Here is a 5,666-nt window from a genome sequence, read left to right as displayed (position 1 = left end):
AGACCAAGGAATTTGATTTAGGCCACTCAGAAGTTAAGTAATTCAGTTCAAATTCAAATCCAGACTAGGAATCTCGGATTTTTCTCACTAAATCATTTGGTGTCTTAATACCAGGGACTTTATGTTATAACTTAACTATGAATTGAAAAATACAGTATGGTATGTTTGAAGCATATTTCACCATCTTGTTCCTTACAAAATACATTTCATAGCCTAAAGCAAATGACTGTAATAGAAAAGAATACTATTCAGTAGTATATGGAAATTAATTCACAAGGAAGCAATGAAAGGATAATCCTATCATAAATTTAACCATAAATAATACATCATATGAGTACATGAGTGTTATATATTTATGAGTCTATAGAAAGGAAAAAGTTTTCTCAGTATATTTAAAAATCACTTCAAAGAAACCACAAAGCTAGTAAAATAGATTTGCGTATTTATAATACATAATAATAATATGACATTTTTTTTCCATCCTGTGTCCAGGCAAAAGAATTGCATTTGTATAAATGGATTTTACATTACTAACAAAGTTTTCAATAGAGGTAATTAACGCCTTAAATCTCTACTAGAAGGAGTCTTTGTATCTGAGACTCTAGACTTCCATAACCCACCTAAAGGAGTTAATTTCCCTAGGGTTTTGAACAGGAAAAGAAAAACACTTTCTCATATATCTAATGCAAAGAGAGTAAGTGACTTCCGTATGATGGGGGACTTATTTTTTTCAGGGAACCAGGAGGTCAGTTAATACCCTGAGCATAGTACAAAAACTAACAACAACAACTAGCATTAGTTGGATGTTTATACATCCTGCTAAGTACTTCAAATAAATCATCGCATTCAATACTCATGACAACTGCATTGGTTTTGAATTGGTTTTTTTTGGAGGAAAAAGTAAACTTTATTCATTTTTTAAAAACTGAACCACTAGGAAAATATATCAAGGCCTTGAATCACCAAACACAGGCTATATTACCATTTCAAGTAATAAGTTGGTAAAAAGACAATAAGGTGCTTATCAAAATGAAAAGGTGCTAGAGCTGGGGCAGGAACACTGCTTGCTGCAAAGGCCCCAGGCAAAAGTGGTATTTGGTAATGGAGGGGGGAGTTGCCCCCTTTTGCTTTAAAGGAATCACAGCTCACCCCTGAGTTGCCTACTGTTTCTCCTTTGACCTTCCTGTTGCCAAGAGATTGTTTCATCAGGGTTTTGTTATTTCAGGGGGCAAAATAAGCAATACTGAGTGTAGGCTTTCATTCCATTCTGTTCTATAAAAACCAGGTTTTCCCAAATCCGGTACTTAATAATTCTCTTAAGAAGGCAACAGTTCCTCCTTCAATGATCGTTCTTGGATACTGGTATATAGTGCAGCCAAAATCCCCTTTCCCTTTAAGGGGGAGTGTCACGGCAAGATTGTCCTGTCGCTCTGCTGTAGATAGCCTCACGGCCCACCATGGCAGCCAGAGAGAGGGAAGGTGACTTCCCATACCCAGTGTAATATCGCCTCTCTTGGTTTTGCAGGGTCTCCTAGCTGAAAGGTGTAATGTGTATGTTAAGAAATGCATATCCACAGTTGATGGTCAGAAACAGATATCCACAAGAATGGTTCAAAGTTCTTATCCAAACTGCCTCTCCCAACTCTGTATCTTAAATCAACTTCAAGTCCTTGTATATAAAACAAAACCCAGCAAAGCAAAGACCCAGAAACCTTTTTTCCCTTCTACATTAGTGACCCCATGAATTTTATCAGCTTATGGAAAATGATTTAGAGATCCTTCTGATAAACAGGAGGCTGGCAACAAACAGAAGCACTTCTGCTCAGACCACCAGATCATAGGAAGGTTAGAGGGACCCACCAGCCTGTTGGTACCTGTATACTAAGAAAGATCTGGAACCTTGGAGGGCTCTGGCTTGGCACGACTGAGATCCCTAGTTTCAGGACAAGCATGTGAAATTTAGGCTACCAAAAACTCTCTATGCTATCTTTGTCCCAAATGTTAGCACCAGTGTTTCTCATTTCACTTTCTAGGGTTGAAACATAAAGGAACCAGTGTCTGGAGGAAAGTGACACATGCCTCAAACTTGCTGCCATCACTAATTTCCTCATAAACTCACTTGAAGGACCAAAGCTCCCATTTCTCTTTTTAATGTTTGTTTGTTTGTTTAGAGAGACAGCATGAGTGCGGGAGGGGCACAGAGAGAGAGGGAGACACAGAATCTGAAGCAGGATCCAGACTGTGAGCTGTCAGCACAGAGCCTGGCGTGGGGCTCAAACCCACGAACCTCAAGATCATGACTTGAGCTGAAGTCCAATGCTCAACCCACTGAGCAACCCAGGCGCACCGCCCCCCCCCCCCCCGCCATTTCTCTTTTTAAATAGATTCCTGCTGTCCACTCCAATGGCCATTGCAAAGACTTCTATTTCCAAATGGACAGGAGAAACTCCTTCATCTTCTCAGTGCATGTGGTCATCCACACACTTGACCACATAACTCTCCAGCTGCCACTTCACCTGAAGCTCTTTACTTCCCGCATCTATTGAATCTTTGGCTTTGTTGATGCAATGCATGGTGCACCAGGCCAGGCAGTCCTAGAACTTCTCCAACTCACTGGTCACCAGGGCCTGGGCTTGAGCCGGAGGCATATGGCAGCACTCACTGCACTGGTGCACCTGCTGCATGGCCGCCTGGCAGTCCTCACAACCGTGGACACTGCACCTTCTGGAAGTTCTGTCTCTCCAGACCCTGCACTGTGGAGTTCACCACCTCCTGCACCCGCAGCTGCTGTAGCTGTGCAGTGGCGACCCTGTGCTACCGGGTTTGAAGTTTTAAAACTAAACTTTAGTTAAGATTCCTTTTTGTTTCCACCTCGAAAGGCAGTTCTGTACAAAGACCATTGAGAATGCAAAGGCAGAGACTCTGAGTTTCCTTAAAAGGTGTTTCATTATATTCTACACATTTAGAGGAAAACAAAAGGAGAGAGGAGAGAAAAGAGGAAGTTTATGAAACTTTTAAAAAATTTTTTAACGTTTATTTTTATTTTTGAGAGAGAGAGAGAGAGAGAGAGAGACAGCATGAGTTGGGGAGGGGCAGAGAGAGAGGGAGACTCAGAATCTGAAGCAGGCTCCAGGCTCTGATTTGTCAGCATAGAGCTGGACTGGGGCTTGAACTTACAAATCGTGAGATCATGACCTGAGCTGAAGTCAGAGGCTTAGCAGACTGAGCCACCCAAGAGCCCTTATGAAACTCTTTACTGGTTCTTGGATGGTTTAGTGATGCCAAAGGAAAGAGAGACAAGCCCTAGGACTTCAGGGTGTATTCATGAAGACATTTGACCTTGGGGCTGGTTTGAGTCAAGTTTTTGAATATTCTTATTTGTATGTGTCTGGTAAGTAGAGGAATAGTCAGAACACTGGGCTCTGGGTCCTCCTAGCTGGAGGTTCTACTCTACCTGGAGGTTCTTTTTCTTCTCTCCACAGGACATCTCTACTGTATTCATTCGCTACGTACTCTAGGCCTTCTGCCTTGACAGATGTTCTCATTCAGCATTGCATATACTTCTTATTTTCTCTAGGGACTCTCTTACCCCCAACCTATAACTAACGTTTTGTTCCTTTTTTTATTCAAGTACAGTTATCATACAGTGTTATATTACTTTCAAGTGGGCAATAGAATGATTCGATTCTATACATTTCTTAGTGTTCAAGATAAATAAATGTACTCTTAATCTCCTTTGTCTATTTCACTCATTGTCCTCCCTGCCTCCACCCCCCACTCCCAACAACCACCAGTTTGTTCTCTGTATTTAAGAGTCTATTTTTTGTCTCCTTTTTCGACTAGTGCTTTTCCCTGTCATAGTTTTAAATGGTTTAAAGAAGTGAATATATACATCTATCTCCCCCAAAGGAAAAGAATACACACCATGCAAAGAAACTGCACACACACACAGAGTATATTTATGTGTGTATGTGCATTCTTCAAAGGAATAACTGCCCATTTTATGGATCAGGAAACTTGAGAACTTGAAGTTAAGTACATGATCAAAGTGCAGCTACACAAGGATGAATTTGGGATCTGAATCCAGATAGAGCGCATCTCTGATGAAGAATATTATCCTTACTGATTTAAACAATGAAAGTTTATTTACTAACCAAGTAGTAAATGAAACACACATAAAGAGTAATACATAGAAAAAACAGTTCCTAGAGAAATTTACATTTTGTACTTAAAATTCATTTTCTTATCCATTGGGATATATCTTGAATTCTTAAAATCACACAGAAAAATTAAACCTATCAACTCACTCCCAGGAAATGAGTGCTTGGGGATAAGTCTGAAGCCTATCTGGGAGTTTAATGACGTCTCAACAAACTCTGATGAAGTAACGTGAACCGTGCTGTTGGTTCATTTGTCAGTTCTTCATGTCACTGCATGAATGGTTTTGCTCTGTGATTCCTGGAAATCTCTGTTCAAATATTTCTTCCGTCGGCAGCTACCAACTATGATGCATTGGAAAGCTTCTGAAAGAACTGTTTCAATGGAAATGTTCTTTTAAAATGAAGGTATTTGGCACCTGGATGGCTCAGTCAGCAGAGCATCCAACTCTTGATCTCAGCATCGTGAGTTTGAAACCCATGTTGTGGGTAGAGTTTACTTAATAAAAAATAAGTAAATAATTTTAAAAAGAGAAGCAGTCTTTGACTACCACTTCAATTAAAAAAAAATAAATGAAGGGGTGCCTTGGTGTCTCAGTTGGTTAAGAGTCCGACTCTTGGTTTCGGCTCAGGTCATGATCTCACGATATGTGAGTTCCAGACTTGTGTTAGGCTCCGTGCTGACAGCGCAGAGCCTGCTTGGGATTCTCTCTCTCTCCCTCTCTCTCTGCCCTTCCCCCACTCACTCTGTCTCTCTCTCAAAAATAAATAAATAAAACTTAAAAAAGATAAAATGAAGAGCTTTTATTTATTTAATGACATGATCGTCTACATAGGAATTTTTCTTTAATGTTTATCTATTTTGAAAGAGAGAGAGAGAGAGAGAGAGAGAGAGAGAGCATGTACGGGGGAAGGGCAGAGAGAGAGAGGGAGAGAAAGCATCCTAAGCAGGCTCTGTACTGTCAGCACAGAGTCCGATGTGAGGCTTGATCCCACAAACTGTGAGGTCATGACCTGAGTGGAAATCAAGAGTGGCACACTTAACTGACTGAGACACTCAGGTGCCCTTAGAATTTCTGTTTTTTTAAGTTTATATATTTATTTTCAGAGAGGGAGGGAGCACTAGCAGGAGAGGGGCAGAGGGAGGGGGAGACAGAATCCCATGCAGGCCCTAGGCTGTCAGCTCTGAGCCCCCATGTAAGGCTTGATCTCATGAATCGTGAGATCAAGAGTCCAGAGCTGAACCGACTGAGCGACCCAAGTGCCCTGAAGATGTTTTATTGACTAAAATAAAACTCAAGCCTCAGACACATGGTTTTTTAATTTTAGGTAGTATCAATATCTCTAGAAATTAGGCAAGTTTAGGAATATTATTACTCTGATGAAGAACTAATTTTCTACTAACAGGCAGAAATTAGCAGAAGTTTCTTTTTTTCCTCTGAAATGAGCATGGATATGGTATGAATAAAACAAGTAAGCTTTATGATGTCAGCTATCCTCTCTGAGATC

The 5,666-nt window shown here is 40.6% G+C and overlaps 1 pseudogene; it reads right to left on the bottom strand.

The window, feature by feature from the left end:
- Positions 1 to 2,422: 2,422 nt before the first annotated feature.
- On the bottom strand, positions 2,423 to 3,487 carry LOC106981336 (protein FAM136A-like; annotated as a pseudogene).
- Positions 3,488 to 5,666: the final 2,179 nt, after the last annotated feature.

This window comes from Acinonyx jubatus, chromosome B4 (genome assembly GCF_027475565.1).
Source record: "Acinonyx jubatus isolate Ajub_Pintada_27869175 chromosome B4, VMU_Ajub_asm_v1.0, whole genome shotgun sequence".
In the NCBI taxonomy this organism is placed as follows: Eukaryota; Metazoa; Chordata; class Mammalia; order Carnivora; family Felidae; genus Acinonyx; species Acinonyx jubatus.
The sequence above is the reverse complement of the archived record's forward strand: the minus strand, read 5'-3'. Positions and strand labels throughout refer to the sequence as shown.